At 35.3% G+C, this 20,631-nt stretch overlaps 1 pseudogene; it reads left to right on the top strand.

The window, feature by feature from the left end:
• Positions 1-3,508: 3,508 nt before the first annotated feature.
• Positions 3,509-10,684, top strand: LOC120210972 (annotated as a pseudogene).
• Positions 10,685-20,631: the final 9,947 nt, after the last annotated feature.

Raw genomic sequence — 20,631 nt, 5'->3', positions numbered from 1 at the left:
AGGTGTCACAAACTAGTCCTATGATTCTTTCCAAAAAGGAAAACAAATGGGATTAAATGGTTTAAGCATATGGAAAAGTATCGTCGAGGCAGGAAATATTATAAAGTATGGTATGCAGAAAAGTTTGGTCGAGGCAATAAAAATATGCAAAGGTAAATAAATAAAAGTTGTCTACGCAAATAAAAATTTTGAGTTCGATATATTCAGAAAAACCTCACACAATCAGACTTCTTACGGAGCACTTAGGTTGGTTTTGCTATGGCGAGAAGTTATTTTACGCTAATAAGGATTTAGTGTGCAATGCTTAGGTTACCCGATAGGATTACTAGCGTATTCAAGGACAATTGCTACGGCAATACTACTCGTCGTGAGCTACAACCCTTGGTTTGTCAAATTGTTGTTGTTACTGTGCTAATACCCGGATTAGTTTTGTTTTTCACATAGATCTACCCTAACCCTCTCAATATTAGGCATATATTCCTAGAAAAATGGCAATCTTTGAAAAGCTCTTATAGTGTAACCTATAGTCTTTGTCGATCTTACTCAAATATTTACCCATTTTAGTCGAATGAAACCATTTCTTTATCTCTAAGGCAGATTAGAACCTCACAATACCGGATTAATTTCGTTGTTCACATAGATCTACCCTAACTCTCTCGATATAAGCATTTATTCCTAGAAAAATGGCAATCTCTCAAAAGCTCTTACAATGTCAAGGCAAAATATTTACACAGTGAACAAAACAACACTTAGCATAATCAAACTGCATCATTCATTATCAAGCAAATAACATTCATCAAAATAATAACCAACCCCAAGTAAAATAGTTCATGGTACAGTGAATATTATCCATAAATTTTCCCTGATATTTTGACTACAACAACGCCTGCTCAAGCGGCCAACCTCTCTCGAGGGTCTAGAACTGCTCCGATGATGCCCAACTATGGAGGGCACCAAGAACGATTGAGTGGGAAAGGATGAAAGTAGAGTACCGTAGTCATTTACTCCAAGCCTAGGGTATATTGTCTTCTTGATCGTGCCACCTTTTGGAAAACTATGATGGGGTATTTCTAATGGGAATTTCTAGGGTTTAGTGCCTTTAGAAATTCCCTAAATACCCTCGTTGACATACCTATTTTATAATTGACATAGCTGCTGACAATGGTTAGTTTCCTTGATGAGGGCATAATTGCACGTTAGGATGAAGCTGAGCAAGTGATATCAGTAATTCTGTTGAGCCACGTCAGACTTACAAGATAAATCTTGCATTAACAAGAAAAATTGTTCGTCATTGTTGTTTTCTTGTGCTCCTCTAGCCTTGGAGAATTGCTTTGTCTCGACAAATAAATTCCTCATCCGTCATTTCCTGCATCAACACAATCGGCCAACAACCTTCCTCTAAAGTAGCATCAGATGAACCAAATAAAGTTTGCCTTAGCAAAACTTATCCACCACATGCAAATGTATACTACATGCAACTATATGTAACTAAAATGCTATGACAAATGGCTTTTAGGAAAACAATAACCTAAGTAAAAAAAAACCATAACATGTCTTTTATGCAGTTATCAACGTACACCCACCAACTTACTTCGTCGAGTCTTGGGCATCTACGCCTAGCTAGCAAAAGAAGTGCCTCGACACTGACAGGTATATACCATGACATATTGATAACAAGACAATCACCCTATTCCTAAAGTAACTCGCTTGTCCTAACTGTTTCCCGAGTGTCACAAAAATGATAGTTTTATGACATCCTAGTTGTTACTATTTTTAGTCGTTATTGTTACTGTTTCTGACTGTTATTGTTATTGTTTCTAGCTATTCTAAGTGATTACTAATCTCGTTTACTATTACCTAGCTGTTAACTATCTCGTTCTCTAATCTAGAACTTTATGCGAGGAGTTACTAATCTGTTATTTCTGATAATCTATACTGATCTGGTTATATGCTACTAAAGGATATTTTAGTCATTCTCTGACTATGGGGAAGTCTCTACGCGTTTTGAGACTTCACGACAATTATTATTTTTATTGCTTAGTGGTTAGGGTTCTGATTGGCCAGGTATCTAACTCGGGTTCATTTCTGGGTAGCGATGCTCTATTCGTAAATCCTATGATTTCCCTAAATTCACTTTCGAATTAAAGGAATAACTATGCATCCAACACTCTCAGTCATTCTTACAATATACGACACTACCGTCTCATAATTTGATTACTTGGTCACGCCTTTCGTCGGTACACCCTGTGCACTGATCCTCCATCCACAAATATTTGTTACATGCTTACTGAAGTTACTTGGACACATTACGCCTACTATGGTTACTGGTTGTAACCCACTCATACAAGTGTCTCTAGGGCCCTTTGACCATTTATGTCCCTCTCAGACTAAGCTTCATCCGTACGGACCATCCCAAGCTCTTATGAACCTTAATCGAATCGAAACTCATCATAGAAAAAGGGTAGTATCGATACTCTAGCTATAGTATCGATACCCTAGGTTCAAATATCGATACCCCTATGAGTACCGGTACCAAAAATGTATTTTGTTACAAAAATGAGGCCTCAATATCGATATTGCTACCCTCAGTGTCAATACTACAGGGATATTATCAATACTCACCCTAGCAGTATCAATACTCTCCTATGAAAACCTTAATTTTAGCCCTAATTTAACCAGTATTGATATTTGAACCCTGAACTGATATTTTAAGCTCAAGAACACCAAAATCATACTAAATGACTTGGTTGGTTTCTAATCTTGTTTTGAAGTTTTATAAGTTATTTAGGGTCTTAAGGTGTCTTAAAACCACATTTTTAATACCTAAAACGTAGCTTAATCATGAAATCAAAGATAACCCCTAAACATGCTCAAGTGTCTAAATCCTAGCAATTTCTTGAAATTTATGGAAACTTAATACTCTAAAGGATTAGAAATACACTACCATGCTGATTGAATCCTGAAATTGAGATCTTTGCTTAGCCAAAAAAATTTTCTTGACAATTTGGATGAAAACCCTAATTTTTCTCTTGCAAACATAAAACCCAAGCTTAAATTTTTCAAACAATGTTATTAGGATTTAAGGGTGAATTTGAATTATGAAAAAGGTTAAAAAACATTACCTTGGCTAATAAGCTTGAAGGGAAATAAGAGGAAAAAGAGAATGAGAGAAAATAAAAAGGATAATAAGAGCTTGAAGAAGAAAAATAGGGAAAAGAGAAAGAAATAAAAAATGAAGAGATAATAAAGTCTCCATCTTTTAAAAATAAGTTAATTACACTGGTCTTTTTCATCTTCTTGCTATACAAAATCCTATTTTTATGTCTAATTGGGCTCAATACCAACTTAAATAATTGAATTATAATTTCTGCAGGATCCATTTACTTTTCAAGTAGACCTAAAACTGTGAGTTCGAAATTTAGAGTGTTACAAATATTGTTTTAGATGTAATAGACATCTTAATTTAAATTTTTAAACACTTGGTATATAATAAATTGTAATAATTAGCATGGATATCAAAACCGGACTGGACCGGTTTGAACATCCGGTTCACTTTTTTTCTTTTAAAAAAAAAATTAAACCAAACAACGTCGTTTGTTCAACGAGCCGAGTCAAATTCGAGTCTTGCTGAGCTCAACTCGAACTCGAAAACTTTAAAAGTAAGCTCAACTCGACTCAAAAACTCACGAGCTAAAAATTATCAAGTTCAACTCGAACTCGAAATATAATATTAACAGTTGAACTCAAAAAGGCTCGAACTCAAAAAAAAATTAGAAGTTCGATTGAAACCTAAAATTCGAGCTTAATTGAAGCGAAAGAATAGTTCACTCTATGCTCACCAAAAGGCTCCATGATTTTGAATGTTAAATTACCTCTATTATTTATAGAAGTAAGTTGGGATGCTCTTCTATGTTTCTTAGTCATGTGAGATTGTTTTGTTCTCATATTTTTACTCTTTAAAATTTTGGGATGTTCTTCTATGTTTCTTAGTCATGTGAGATTTTTTAAAAAAAAAAATAAATCAAATGACATCATTTGTTATGATTTTTTAAGCCCCAATTTTATTTATTTTTTATTATAGTTATATAATTATATTTATTATTTAATATGTTTTACCTTAAATATTATGTTATAGTTGATTTGAATCATTCTGTTTCACTTGATTTTATGATTTTTAATTTATATATGTTATGACTTGTGATATTTTTATACATTTTAATCTTGTAAACTTAAAAAAAATGTTACATATATATTAATATTGCTTTGAATATTATGTAAAATTTAAAAAATATTATTTTATATAAAATTCTGTGTATACTGCTCTTCATGTTTCCTCTTTATAATTTTGGTCGGGTCTTACATTTCTGTCTATATGCAGATATTTTTACGTAGGGGTTTATTTGTAGGGATTACTTCCCATTACAGACGTGCATATGAGGACTGCATATGAAGATTGTTCACATACGTATTTTATTTATTTATTTAAACATGCATTTTTTTTTTACTGCCGGAGGTCTTCCACGGAAGCTGCTCTTAACCTGGCGTTGGAGGACAGTCTACTACCATACCTCCCCTTACCCCATTGCATATGAAAATATGGTTTTATTGTTGTTGTTGTAAAAACACGAACATCCATTAGGTTAGCTGTCTAGTTAACACATTGATTCAAAACTCAAGATCCAACTTCCTTGAATCGCAATCTCTGCAACGAATCAGACCAAACCAATCGGTCTTGTCTAAGTGCCATACTATTCCTCTCTTCAAAACAGCTGTCAACGCCAGGCGGTGGTCGGCGGTGAAAAATGGGGGACTGGGGTTGACGGCGATGACATACGTGGCGATAGACTACCTACGCATTCTATCCCCGACGTGGCACGAGCGTCTTCAACCGTTGCTCTGGTCTTCGCTTGCCCTCGTTGCCGTCACGCGCGTTCCCTTTTATCTTCACTGGAGCGTCGAGTTTCGAGCCGCCATCCCGTTCCTTGCCTCGATGATATTCATGCTCTCGGCTCTTCTCTTTGAAGCTCTCAATGTTCGTTTTGTTACTGCTGTTCTGGGCCTCGTCTGGCACAAGTAAGAATTGAAATATATAACTAGATTTTAAATCACCTAGAAATAGCTTTGATTTTATCTGATTTATGTATTTCTTTGCTTTTTATTATGTTTTCTTCGGTTGGGGGTCATTTTCAGTTTCATCTATATAATTATTTGGTGCATTTTAGGAGAGCCGTTCGGATCAGAATAGTAGATTTATTTCTTGCAATGAGAATCTCTAATGCTAATCGTGGAAAAAAAAATGATTTGCACCAATAATAAATGCCAAGTTTTAAGGGCGATCTACTTTGCTCCAGGCGTTTCAGGCTTGGATTTTGTTTCATGCCTTTTTTTGATCTGTCAACATACAATCTGAGTTTGGAGAAGCATTTTCCAATCTATCTTAAGCTTTAACTGGATGACATTTATTACTGATCTTACTTGGTTTGCATGTGTCTTTGTCAATGATTTTTCGTAGATTTCTTTCCAAAATGATTGCAATCTTTACATGGATGTAATAAACAGAGCTTTAGGTGCCAAACCAATCAAGTTATTTATGGAGATTTCTGAGATTGTTTTCTGACAATAGGAACATGCAGCATAGTTGAAATCAGGAAATTCACACTTGGTTCCATTTCATTTTCAATTCCAGAAACACCCTCATAACTTCTTTTCTTAAACATTTTTTTTTCATCAAAGTCCACTTTGTAGAATTACAAGGAGAAACAAACTTGTCACCGACTGTTTTGTAGCTAAGCTTTTCAATCATATTTGATTGTTGAAAAAAATCTCGTGTGCATAGTGTAGACACCCGTTTTTGTCCGGGTCTTTTTTTGTTAAATATTTATTATTATAGTTATTATTATTATGTTTATGTATTTTTATTATTAATTTACATGTTACATATTTTGTAGGCCCAACAATGACCAGAAACCCAATAGTAATTACAAGGCCCAACCTAGGCTTAACCCGAGCCCATCATATGATAACCCAACAAAATTAGGGTTTCAAAACCCTAAATCATCAGCTTAGCCACCGCTTGCCATTGATGTTGCCGCCGTCGTTCTTCCCTGCATCAACAGTGATTCACAAATCCATCAACAGTGACTCACCAATCCATCAAACAGTGACCCAGATCCTATCCAAGTAAAAAATTCAAAAGATTATTATCCTAAAAATATAGGATATTATTACCTATTTGGAGGACTCAAATCCATCAGCAGGAATCATATATCAACATATGCATCAATAAAAAGGAGGAGAAACATGGAGAAAAGGAGGGGAACTATTCGAGTTTTGAGAGAAGAAAGAAAGAGAGAACAAAACATAAAATACAGTGAGAGAGGGGGAACCATTCGGACCCCAAATAAAAAAACAAAAAAACTAAAAAAAGGAGAGAGAGGGAAGAGATTTACCATTAACCGATCCGGCCACAGCTGCTTCATCGGAGCGGTTGGACTCTATTTTAGGAGGTAAGGTTCTTATCTTTGGGGCTTAGGGTTTTTAAGATTTGGTTGTGGGGAAGAGGGTCTAGTTTTTTAGGTTGTTTTTTTTTAGATGAGGATGTGTGATGTGTGAAACACCATGGCCACCGATCTAAAGTGGCCGGGGTTGGTTGTGTGTTCTTCATCGGTGAGAAGAGAAGAAAAGGAGAAGAGGAAACAGGAAGAACAGTTTGGGAGGAAGAGAGTTCTCTCCTCTTTGGTTTTGGGACACGGCTGAGAATGAGAAAAACAAGGGTTTCGAAACCCTTATTTTGGGTTATAATGGACCCAAAACGGCGCCGTTTAAAGGGGTCAGGGTATGCGTGTTTCAGCATAAAAGGGTAAATAGTCCATCTGGTCCTTACATCTTTGTATCATTCTTCCCGTGTTTCTCATATTAAAAGGGGTAAACTACACTGTAGGTCCTTGATCCTTGTAATCTCACGATTTAGCCATGGAATGAAGTTTACATTATTTCAATTTGAGCCTTTATCTTTTCACTTTTATATTTTAGTCACTATCCTAGGTATTATAACATTTTTTGTTTATATTTGGTTCTGGTTTCAATATTTATAAATGTTACATCTTAGCCACTGATTTAATATTTCGTGTATGTTTCTTTGATATTCGAATCTGGCCATCACATTTATAAATATTTTATTTTAGTCCTTGTTTTACGTTTTGGTTTAATTATTATTCATTCTTCATGTTTCTGTTTCAATTTCAATCTAGTCCTAAGTATTATTTATGGCTTATTCACATTTCTGATGTTTGTATTAGTTGTTGTTTGCGATTTGGGCCCTGTTTATTTTGTAATTACTTTTTAGCCCTGTTAGTTTATGCTTTTACTAATTTAGTCCATTATGTTTAGGTATTTCTATTTTAGTCCTATTAATGTATGTTATGTCATTTTTGTGGATATTTGACTTTGGTCCCAATGTTTGTAATAGTTTCATTTTAGTCCTAATTTCTTGTGTTATGATATTTTGTGGGTGTTTGAATTTAGCCATCATATTTGCAAATTGTTCTATTTTGGTCACTGTCCGACATTTTGTTTAATTACTTTTTGATCCTCCGTATTTCTGTGAAATTGTTTTAGTCCTCATTTGCATGGTTTGTGTAATTATTTGATTTTACGCCTTAGAGTTTAGATTTGTTTCATTTCAGTCCATATTTGGTTATTTATTTCAATTTCATTAGTTTTAATTTAGGCTATGATATTTATAATAATTTTATTTTAGTCACTTATTACATATGTTGTGTGATTTTGGTTGATGTTCGAATTTGGCCCTCAGATTGGTGCATCTTTTGTTTTAGTCACTGTTTTGGCATTTGGTTTAAATATTTTTGATCCTTCATGTTTCTGTGTAATTTCAGTTTGGTCCTTAACTTGTGTTTCTTCGACTTTAGCCCTTTAAAATTCATGTTTGTACTATTTTGGTTCTTTGAGTTTATGTGTTTGCAATTTTGGTCTTTGAAATTTCAAGTACTTTATTTTTGGTCATTATAGTTTGGTTTGTAATATTAATTTTCTTTTATTTTAATTCTTTATGTATGTACATGTTTTTTATGTTATGTATTTGTATCATATATAAAAAATATATATTTGACTATATTTGTTGTAAATATTGTATTTTGCATATTTCTATTTATAGTTATTTATATTGCATTTCTTTATTTAAATATTGTTCGAATGTTTTCAAGAACACAAATTTGTAGAACGTGCATGGAAAGTATCACTTGATCGAAGTGATACAATCCGATATGACATTCGAACAAATGTGAACTTGAAATTAATTTGATTGTATTTTGCTAATCCATTTCATTTTAAATCGAACATTGCAATGAATGTCTCTAAATGATAATTAATATCATTTCAGGCAAATTATCAATCTTTATTCTACAATGTATATTCGATTTTTTTTATCAATTTATTTTGTTGTATGTAAATATCGTTTTTTTATATATATTCCATTCGTATTTTTGTTAATGAGGGAATATTCTTTTATGGATAAGAAATAGTCGAAATAGCTTTCCCGATGGAGGATTGTTAATTTCGAGGTTTCTTTTTGAATTAAAGAATTTTCCATAACATTCAGTAATATGAGGCAAATTAAATAAATCTCAATAAATTGATCATAGTTTAATTTTATATTCGATTCATCGTTTCCACCATTACGACAATGCGTAAATGACACAGTACCAATTTTGGGCACTGTGGGGGTGTTTACCCTTCCCCACACGTAACCGACTCCCGAATCCATTAAATTGAATCTTTGGTAAACGCAGACCATCTTTGTCTAAAAAAACTATTTTTCTTAAAATTGTTTTTAAAAGATATTTTTGGGTATTCGACCTACCTAGCTCAAAGGTCGATGGCGACTCCCATTTAATTAGTTCCAAATTAATTCCAAATCACCAAAATTTTCAAATTAAATCATAATCGTTTTTTTAATATTTAATTATTTTTATAAAAAAATGGTTATGACACATGGAGTTCTTACATATCTATTTACGGGTTATCCCCATGCTTTGATCTCCAATTTCCCTGCAAGGCTATTATTGGTTCTTTAAACTTAAAAGCATAAATTTTAAATATACCTGTACTCTTACTCTATATGTTTTACTTTGTCATTCCTCTCAGGTACTGTATCCCTTTTACACAGTACCAACAATGTGATGAACTTTAGATTGTTGATCATTTCTAAATGAGGATCTTTGCCACTCTGTAATTATTTGAAATATATACATGATGTATAAATCGGAGTTGACAGTAGCTTAGGATGTTAAATTTCTGCTTTATTTGCGCTCTGTCTTGGGAACTAAAACAAAACCTTTCTTTTCCTAGATTGCTTCATCTGTAACTATTTATTCATTTTGTAATGGGAACATTGATCAAATTGTTGATATTTAACAGAACAAAGCCTCCTCTTCCTGATACTGGCCAATGGCTGCTTCTGGCTCTAAATGAGAAACTTCCTGAAGCAGTTGTAGAGATACTGAGAGCACACATTATTGGCTTGCACCATTACTTGATGTTATTTATAATGTTGGCCTTCTCTGTACTATTTGACTATTTAAAAGCTCCTGGTCTTGGGTTAGGTGTACGATACATGTTTAGTGTTTACCATGGCAGTTGGGCCGTCTTTTATGTGCAATAACTTTTGCATCTACGATTCTTCCATCAGCCCGCCCATGGTGTGCTTCATCTCGCTATGGTATCATCCCTCGACATCCTCATCGTTGGACTCAAAAATATTATGTTCCTTATGCTGCTGATACTGATTCCATTCGTCAAGTAATAGAACGGGATATAGCATATGGTAACTTATTTATTTATATTTTGATGCCCGTATTATAAGCTATTGTTTAATTGTTATTTTTATCTGTTAGTTACTTCCTTGTCTCTAGAACTTTGTATTAAACGTTTTCCTCTTCTTTGCAGTTGACACTAGCAACTACACTGTGGACTACCGTCCGGATTGGGGTTCAATGAGCTTCCTAATAGATTTTCTGCGACCCACCACATCAGAAGGATCTTTGTGGTATAGTCTGCTAAAAAAAGGCCGGGGGTGGTTGCAATGACCTTGTATACAGTAGCCACATGCTTGTTGCCGTACTCACTGCTATGGCATGGACAGTACTGTTATTATACATTCGGAACCATCTATTATTCTAATGGCTGTTTTCAAATCACAAATGATCAAGCCGTATTGGCCTTTCTACATCTTAAATTGCAGGAAGCTTACGGGGGGGTATAGCTCAGCTCTTATATGGCTGCTTGTTGTTTACAGTGCCCAGCTGAAGTACGAGAGCGCCACCATTATTCCGTAGATTGTTTAGTTTCCATTTATGTGGGTATTCTTCTTTGGAAGATGACTGGTTTTATCTGGTCAGCTAAGGGTGTAACTAGAGATAGCAGACTCACTAAGCTTAGGAAAATTCAAGGTAGACTTCTCCATGCGGCCAAGGATTCCGACCTTCAATATCCACCTGCTAATAATCAACCTCGCTGGATTTCAACACCTAATGGGGAGTTATTCTATACCGATGCCGGTGCTACCCTTTTTTACCCCATATCCGAGGGTTTTGCTTCGGGTCGAATTAATGAAGATGAAGCCAAAAGCTTAACCCATGATGAGAAACGTTCCCATGGAATAAGTTGAGGATTCAGAAATATTTTTAGGGTAGATATATATATATATATTAACAATATAATTTTTTTCTATGGATGGACATAAATAAAATTTTAGGATGGGAATCGTCGGTAAAATAAATAACTTTGGATTTCAATATCCACCTGAATAACCTTTGTATCCGCCACTGCTTCTAGGTGACCCTTCTGTAAAAAGTTAACCTAGTTTTTCTTATACAGAAAGTCTCACTTCCCTTCCTGAGAGTTGGGGTTTTAATTTTGTTTTAGGGTTTTCGTGTAAAGGAAAAAGTGGTGGCGTGGATGTGGAAGTCATGTATCCAAGTTATTCCCAGCTATGGATGATGGTCTCGGCCAACCCTTCACCAAGGAGGAAGTATTGGTTGCTTTCCAGGATATTAATCCCAAAAAGTCGCATGCATACGGTGAACTGGAGCATTGTAGGGGAATACTTGATTGATTTGTGCCCACTACTTACTTTTGAATGGCCACATTGGTATCTCTTGTTAATTAACAAGACCATCTTGATTTTAATCCCTAAAGTTGAAGATTCGAAACACATGAAACAAATTCGACCTATTAGCTTGTGTTGTGGTATACAAGGTAGTAGCAAAGGCCCTGATTACCCGACTTAAACCGCTCATGAGTGTTCATATTAGTGATAACCAGGCTGTCTTCCTACTTGGTCGTCAAACATCTGATAATATTCTAGTTGCACACGAACTTTTGCACTATATTAACTCTTCAAAAAAGGGATTAACAAGGGGGCAATGCTTAAATTGACATTAAGAAAGCTTGTAACCGAGTAGAATGATGTTTTCTTGAGAAAGTCATGGTAAGGATTGGAATTAATGCTGATATTTTAAGACTGATTATGCAGTGTGTAACCTCTGTCACCTTTTTGGCTAGGGTTAATGGTTCTCTCACCAATGAATTTGCTTCCTATCAAAAATTGAGACAGAGTGATCCTTTGTCCCTTTCTTATTCCTCTTTGTCACCCATGGTCTACCGGCTTTATTTCATAAAGCTTAGCAAACGTGTCAATAAAGATATGCATGCTTATCAGGCAGGCACTCGTGTCTCACACCTGTTACTTACTGATGACAATTTGGTATTCCAAAAAAATTGTGTTTGAAGCCAAGATCTTGAATGTCTATGTCACTGCTTAAGGTCAGAGGATTAATCTAGACTAATCTGGTCACTATAAGTGGAGTGGCTCAAAGATGGTTAATTTATATGGAGATTACTCACACTTGTCCATGCAAAGCTTATGTGGATTGAACTTTATGATTAGATGTGGCAAATGGGTCATCTTAGATCGGTTTTGGTTCAAGTCATTTCGGATTGAGATTATATTCGGTTTAATTTAATTCAGGTCGGATCAAATCTGGTTCAGATTTAGTTCGGTTGTATGGTAAATCGAGTCGGGTCGAGTATCGAGTCGGATAAATTTTTGGGTGTCGAGTTAATTTTCAAATGGGTCGATTTTCGGGTCGGGTGATTATCGGATTGGTTGTTTTTCGGTTCGGATCAATATCACATCAGTTAGATTTTGGGTCGGATAAATATTAGATCGATTGAATTTTCGGATCGAGTCAATATCATATCGGTTGATTTTAGGTATGGGTCAACCTTTGGGTCAGGTCAATCCTAGTTGAGTTGGTTATGACTTATGAGTCTAATCAAGTGTATATAAAATTATGGTCGGTGAAGATGTCAAATAATTTTAAATTCTTTTAGAAATTATTGAATCAAATATGAATATAATATTTTAAACGGAAAAAACTATATTAAACCATTAAATTACTATCCAAAGTTGATATCTATATTCATTAAACTATTACCAAAGTTGGTAGTTAAATAAGAGTATAATTCAAAAAGAGAATAAAACATGTATCATTTTTCTATTCATCACATTGTTAATATATATAATAACAATAAATCATTCCTTCACTTTCACTTATTTAACAAGTTGAAAAATTGTGTCAATGTTATGCTCATATCGAATTTGGATAAATTAAAGTCAGATTGCTTTCGGTTCGAGTTATTTTTTGTTTAGATTAAATTTAGTTCGAGTTAAATTCGGTTCAGATTGTTTTTGATTCGAGTTAAATTAGGTTTTTGTTTTTTTCGGTTTAGGTTAAATTGGATATGGGTTTGTATTGGGTCATTTAATTTTTTGATCGAGTATGGTTCAAGTTGGGTATGGTTTGAGTTTCATATCAAATATGATCATTATGTTCAGGTTAATATCAGGTATTGAGTTGTACAAATCGATTAAGGGTCCGGATCAAGTTTGTAAGCTCTATTTATGATTGTAGATAAGCCAGCGTGGGATGAAGAGAAGGTCTACACTACATTTATAGCATCTGATACATAACTAATTCTAGCTATTTCTATCGCTCCAAATGATATAAAGGCAATTATTTCGAGTAACCATGATTTCGGCCAGTATTTAGCTAGTTTTGGATATTGGTGGCTACAACGATCTATATACACACTATAGAGGCTACCTCGTGTTGAAAAGTCAATGGGGCCAACTTGCTAAAAACTTTCAAAACTTTTGGTGGTGGCTTTCGGTGTATTAATGCACCGAAATTATACAGCTTGCAATTGTTGATTTTTTTAGTAAAGGGATAATCACAATTTAGTCATTGTACTTTAGGGTATTTACAAGATTAGTCTTTAAGCTTTAACTATAAATACCCTAGCTCATTTAGCTTCAAAATCATCCCAAACCATTCTAGCTTTCTCCCAATACTAGAGAATTTAGAGAGTTTTCTTGAGAGTTGTTTTCTCCTTTTTATCAAGAGAGAATTGTCATTGTTTTCTCCTTGGTAGATCGAGAGAAGTTGTAATTCCTATTTTCTTATAGTGAAATTCTTTTACCGTTGCCCGTGGTTTTTACCCTATTTTATTTAGGAGTTTTCACGTAAAATTTGTGTCCTCTTGATCTCTATTTTTTATTTTCTCAAATTATCAGTTGCGATTTTGCTCTATCTGATAGACATCTTCCGCAACAATTGGTATCAGAGCCAGATTAGAGTGTGTAATATCTACTTATTGTCTTTGAGGTTACCACCAAAAGGTTGATCATCCAACATAAGAAAGTAAGAAGATATTACACATTCCTTGAAGGTTATAGAGAACTATTCACGATAGTGTAACAGTGATAGCTATCCGTAATAGAAGCTATAGCAATGAAATTTGATATTGAAAAATTCAATGGGAGAAATTTCTTATTGTGGAAATTGAAGATGAAGGGCATCATGTGGAAAGACGGTTGTCTAGCAGCTATCAGTGAAAGGCCGGTAGATTTCACATATGACAACAAATAGATCGAAATGGACGGGAATGCTATGGCAAACTTTTATCTAGCGTTAGCAGATGAAGTATTGTCAAGCATCAAGGAGAAGAAGATAGCTAAGGAGATATGTGATCATCTCACCAAATTGTACGAGGCCACATCGTTGCACAATAAAATTTTCCTTAAGAGGAAATTGTACACTCTCCGTATGCCAGAATCTACTTCAGTGACAGAGCACTTAAACACATTGAACACTTTATTTTCTCAGCTTACATCCTTAAGATGTACAATAGGAGAACAAGAACGGGCTGAACTTCTACTTCAAAGTCTACATGATTCGTATGATCAACTCATCATCAACTTGACAAACAGTAATGTCACCAGTCTAGTCTTCGATGATGTTGCAGATGCTGTTCTACAAGAAGCAAATCGGTGTAAGAGCAAGGAAGACAAACAAGTAAATCTGCAACAAGCAGAAGCTTTGACAACGATGAGAGGGAGATCAACAGAATGTGGCCAAAGTAGCAGTCACAAACATGATAGATCGAAGTCGAGAAGCAAAAAGAATTTAAAATGCTACAACTGTGGAAAGAATGGTCACTTGAAGAACGATTGTTGAAGTCTAAATAAAGACTCCAATCCACAAGGAAATACCAAAAACATTTCAGATGATGGAGATGCTCTATGCTGTGAAGCGTCAACCACCGTGGAAGGTAGAAAACGATTTGCAGATATATGACTCATTGATTCTGGAGCAACATATCACATGACCTCAAGAAGAGAATGATTCCATCAGTATGAACCTGTCTCAGGAGGATATGTGTATAGTTGCAATGATCATGCCTTAAAGATCGTTGGTGTGGGGACCATCAAATTGAAGATGTATGATGGAACAATTAAAGTTGTTCGAGATGTGCGACACGTGAAAGGCCTGAAGAAAAATTTATTATCATATGGATTGTTGGATAATAATGAAAGCAAGATTGAAACACAGAAAGGAATCATGAAGGTGTTCCGTGGAGCGCTTGTGGTGATAAAAGGCGAAAAGATAGCAGCAAACTTGTATATGCTGAAAGGAGAGAATTTGCTAGAAGCAGAAGCCTCTGTTGCCTAATGTAGTTTAGATTCTGCAATGTTATGGCATCATAAACTTGGACACATTTCAGAACAAGGAATGAAAGTCCTTCTAGAGCAAAAGCTAATTCCAGGCTTAACAAATGTATCACTTACTTTGTGTGAGCATTGCATAACAAGTAAGCAGCACCAATTGAAATTCAACACATCAAATTCTAGAGGTAAGAGTGTTCTAGAACTGGTTCACTCTGACAGATGAAAAGCACCAGTTACATCCCTAGGCGGAGCAAAATATTTTGTCTCATTTATTGATGACCATAACAAGTAAGTAGCACCGATTGAAATTCAACACGTCAAATTCTAGAGGTAAGAGTGTTCTAGAACTGGTCGACACATGGCAAGCACCAGTTACATCCCTAGGCGGAGAAAAATATTTTGTCTCATTTATTGATGACTACTCTAGGAGATGTTGGGTGTAACCTATTAAGAAGAAGTCAGATGTGTTTTCAACTTTCAAAAACTTCAAAGTGCAGGTGGAACTTGATTCTGGAAATAAGATCAAGTGTTTAGAACAAATAATGGAGGAGAATATACAAGTGAAGAATTTGATGACTTTTGCAGGAAAGAAGACATCAAAAGACGGTTCAAAGTGGCGAACACTCCTCAATAAAATGGAGTGGCAGAGCGGATGAACAGAACCTTGTTAGAAAGAACAAGAGCAATGATGAGGGATGCAGGCCTAGAAAAATCATTCTGGGCAGAAGCAGTCAATACCTATTGTTATTTGGTGAATCGAGCTCCATCAACGGCAATAGAGCTGAAGATACCAATAGAGATGTGGACTGGTAAACTAGCTGATTATTCAAACCTCCATCTATTTGGAAGTATTGTGTACGTGATGTATAACTCCCAAGAAATTTCAAAGCTAGATCCAAAATCGAGGAAATGCAAATTCTTGGGGTATTCTGATGGTGTAAAGGGGTATCGCTTGTGGGATCCCACTACCCGCAAAGTGGTCATCAGTAGGGATGTTATCTTTGTAGAAGATAAACTACAAAGAAAAGAAGACGATGATAGCGCTGAAAAGTCAGAGACTACGCAGATACATATGAAAAAGGAGTTTGAACAAGGAGATTCTTCTGAAGCAGAACCAGCACATGATGAACAAGAACTAGAGAGTTCTGAAGCTCCAACAACTCGTCAATAAGATCGTGTGAGAAGACGCCCAATTGGCACTCAGATTATGTTATAGAAGGAAATATTGCATACTGCCTTTTAACAGAGGACGGTGAGCCATCAACATTCCAGATAAACAATTCAGATGCTTTACTATGGATGATGGCGATGCAAGAAGAAATTGAAGCCCTTTATAAAAATAATACATGGGACCTTGTGCCACTACCACAAGGAAGGAAGCCAATTGGTAACAAATGGGTCTTCAAAATCAAGCGAAATGGTGACGATCAAGTCGAGAAGTATCGTGCAAGATTGGTGGTCAAAGGATATGATAAAAAAGAAGGTATTGATTTCAATGAAATCTTTTCTCCTGTGGTTTGACTAACAACAGTTCGAGTAGTCTTGGCAATGTGTGCTACATTGAACTTACATTTAGAGCAGCTAGATGTTAAAACAGCTTTTCTTCATGGAAATCTTGAAGAAGAGATTTATATGCTCCAGCTTGAAGGTTTTGAAGAAGACGGAAAAAAAAGAACTTGGTTTGCAGGTTGAACAAATCTCTGTACGGTTTAAAGCAAGCGTCGAGGTATTGGTATAAGAGATTTAATTCATTCATTATGTGCCTTGGATACAACAGACTTAATGCAGACTCTTGTGCTTATTTCAAGAGGTTTGGTGATAACAATTTTGTTATATTATTGTTGTATGTGGATGACATGTTGGTTGCAGGACCCAACAAAGATCATAGTGAAGAATTGAAGGCACAACTAGCTAGGGAATTTGAAATGAATGACTTGGGATCAGCAAACAAGATTATAGGGATGCAAATTCACCGAGACAGAAGTAATAGGAAGATTTGGCTTTCACAAAAGAATTACTTGAAGAAGATATTATCACGATTCAACATGCAAGATTGTAAGCCAATTTATACCCCTCTTCCTATTAACTTTAAATTATCCTCCAGTATGAGTCCTAGCAGTAAAGAAGAGAGGATGGAGATGTCTCGAGTGTCGTATGCATCGACAGTGGGAAGTTTAATGTTTGTCATGATATGCACAAGACCAGACATTGCACAAGCAGTGGGAGTGGTTAGTCGGTACATGGCGAATCCAGGAAAAGAGCATTGGAATACAATAAAGAGGATCCTGAGATACATCAAAGGGACCTCAAATGTTGCATTATGTTATGGAGGATTAAACTTACTAATCAATGGGTATGTAGATTCTGACTATGCAGGGGATTTGGATAAAAGAAAATCTACTACAGGATATGTGTTCAAAATTGCTGGTGGAGATATAAGCTGGGTTTCAAAATTGCAGTCAGTTGTGGCTACATCCACAACAGAGGCAAAATATGTAGCAGCTACACAATCCAGTAAAGAAGCAATTTGGTTGAAGATGCTATTGGAGGAGCTTGGGCACAATCAAGAGTATGTCTCTCTGTTTTGTGACAGTCAAAGCGCCTTGTATCTAGCAAGGAATCCAACATTTCATTCAATGACAAAGCAAATATGAGTTCAATACCATTTCATTCATGAAAAGGTGGAAGAAGGGATGGTAGATATGTAGAAAATCCATACCAAAGACAACATAGCAGATTTCATGACGAAGGCGATCAATGTTGATAAATTTACTTGGTGTCGATCCTCTTGTGGCCTGTCAGAGACGTAAACAACATGATGGTACAAGGTAGAAAGAATAGTGTAAAGATATGATTGTTCAAATCAAATCAATCATATCTTCAAGTTGGAGATTATTGAAAAGTCAATGGGGCCAACTTGGCCAAAAACTTCCAAAACTTTTGGTGGTGGCTTTCGGTGCATTAATGCATCGAAATTATACAGCTTACAATTGTTGATTTTCTTAGTAAAGGGATAATCACAATTTAGTCATTGCACTTTAGGGTATTTACAAGATTAGTATTTAAACTTCAACTATAAATACCCTGGCTCATTTAGCTTCAGAACCATCCCAAACCATTCTAGCTTTCTCTCAATACTATTTAGAGAGTTTTCTTGAGAGTTGTTTTCTCATTTTTATCAATAGAGAATTGTCATTGTTTTCTTCTTGGTAGATTGAGAGAAGTTGTAATTCCTATTTTCTCATAGTGAAATTCTTCTACCGTTGCCAGTGGTTTTTACCCTATATTATTTAAGGGTTTTCAACGTAAAATTTGTGTACTCTCTATCTCTATTTTTTATTTTCTCAAATTATCAATTGCGATTTTACTCTATCCGATAGCCGTCTTCCGCAACACCTGGAAGGTCTGGAAAGTCATTGCCAAGCTTCAGACGCAACCTAAGGTCAGGTTATTTGTATGGAGGATGGCACGCGGTGAACTGCCAGTTGGCAATCGGCTTCGAGCAATAGGTGTAGGGTATTTGCCCGATGTGCCAAAGAGAAGAGGAGACTGTTGTTCATATACTTCGTGATTGCTCATATACCTGGGAAGCATTTACCATTGCAAGTTTTGACTCATTCCTTGCTAGTCAATCACTTTCTCCATTAAATTGGCTTGAAGCAGCGTTTGCTGTTCTTGATCCTGATAGTTTAACAGGTTTTATTATGCTTCTTTGGAACAAATGGAATGAAAGAAATACATGGAACATAAGGGACATACGCAACCTCCCTGGGAGCTAGTAACGAATGCTAAGACGCTTCAGCATGATTTCTAGCAGGGCCGTTGTACTCTTTAGGCACAGCCTAGTCTAGGTGCTGGGTAGATGCCTTCTTCTTCTAAGCCTCCAACATCTACTTGGAAGCCACCCCGTATGGAGTTAAAAAGATTAACCTTTGACTCGAGCAAACGTATTGCGGCTCTTGGAGTCATTGCGAGGGACTTTACTGGCTCGGTCCTAGGTGGTCTTGCCATAACCTCTCCTGGGTGTGTGGAGGCAGGTTTAACCCAGACCCATGTTGTTATTGCAGGTCTGCAGTTGACTTGTGATAGCGGACGGCGGGAGATCGTTGTTGAATCAGATTCCATGCTTATCGTTAATAAGTTGCAAAGGGAGGACGAACACATTTCCACGCTTGGAGTCATGGTTTTCAGAACCGGACCGGTTAGTGAACCGGTCATGCTACAGATTTATTGGTTCAACCGGTCGAACCCGTCCGACCGGTCGGAAGAACCGGACGACGTCATAATTATTTAAAAAATTAAATAAAAATACCAAAAATATTTAATAAAAAATATTTTTTTATATCACAAGTCATATTCAAAGCAATTCATAACATATATAAGTTAAAAACCATAAAATCAAGTGAAACAAAATGATTCAAATTAACTACAACATAATATTTAAGGTAAAACATATTAAATAATAAATATAATTATATAACTATAATTTAAAAATAAATTTGAGGTTAAAAAAATCATAACAAAATGATATTGTTTGGTTTAATTTTTTTTTAAAACAATCCCATATGGCTAAGAAACATAGAAGAGCATCCTAAAAGTCTAAAGAGTAAAAATATGAGAACAAAACAATCTTACATTGCTAAGAAAAATAGAAGCGCGTCACAACTAACTTCTATAAATAATAGAGGTAATTTGGCATTCAAAATCATGGAGAGCATTGAGTGAACTATTCTTTCACTTCAATCAAGCTCGAATTTTAGGCTTCAATCGAGCTTCTAATTTTTTTTTTGAGTTCAAGCATTTTTGAGTTCAAGTTTCAATATTTTATTTCGAGTTTGAGTTGAACTTGATAATTTTTAGCTTGTGAGTTTGAGTTGAGTTGAGGTTACTTTTAAAGTTTTCAAGTTCGAGTCGAGCTCAGCAATACTCGAGTTCGATTTGGCTCGTTTAACAAACGACGTTGTTTGGTTTAATTTTTTTTTTAAAAAAAACAAAAATCCCGGTTTTTCCCGATTTTTTCTGGTTTTTAGTCGGTCCGGTTCTAACGGTTCAATGGTTCTGACCGGTTCACTAATAACGGTTCAACCAGTTTAGATTAAACCGAACTAAATAACGGTTCCCGATTGAACCGGTTGAACCGATCGATCCGGTCAAGTTTTCAAAACAGAGCTTGGAGTTCACTTGGAAGAGACTCGGCTTATTTTGTCTGGTAAAGAGGGGTTTAATATTCAATACATACCACGTTCTTGTAATTTTGTAGGTCACAATTTAGCTGCGTGGGCAATTCGTTCTGGCAATGCTATGTTTTTTACTCAGTTTTTCTGAGATTATTGAGAATGATGTATTGAATGGCTTTTCTTGTCAGTAATATATTTTTAGTGGGTACTCTTTTCCCCTTATTATAATATGGAAAATAGAAAGTTTTTTTTAATGAGATTTATTTTTTAAATATAAATGATTTTTTTGGATAAATTACATGTTTAGTATCCTAAGTATTAATTTTATTTTGTTTTGATTGTTCAACTATTTTAAAAAAAATCATA

This window comes from Hibiscus syriacus, unplaced genomic scaffold (assembly GCF_006381635.1).
Source record: "Hibiscus syriacus cultivar Baekdansim isolate YM2019G1 unplaced genomic scaffold, ASM638163v2 tig00109948_pilon, whole genome shotgun sequence".
NCBI classification, from domain to species: Eukaryota; Viridiplantae; Streptophyta; class Magnoliopsida; order Malvales; family Malvaceae; genus Hibiscus; species Hibiscus syriacus.
Note: the sequence above shows the minus strand (reverse complement) of the source record. Positions and strands in the feature narration are given on the sequence as shown.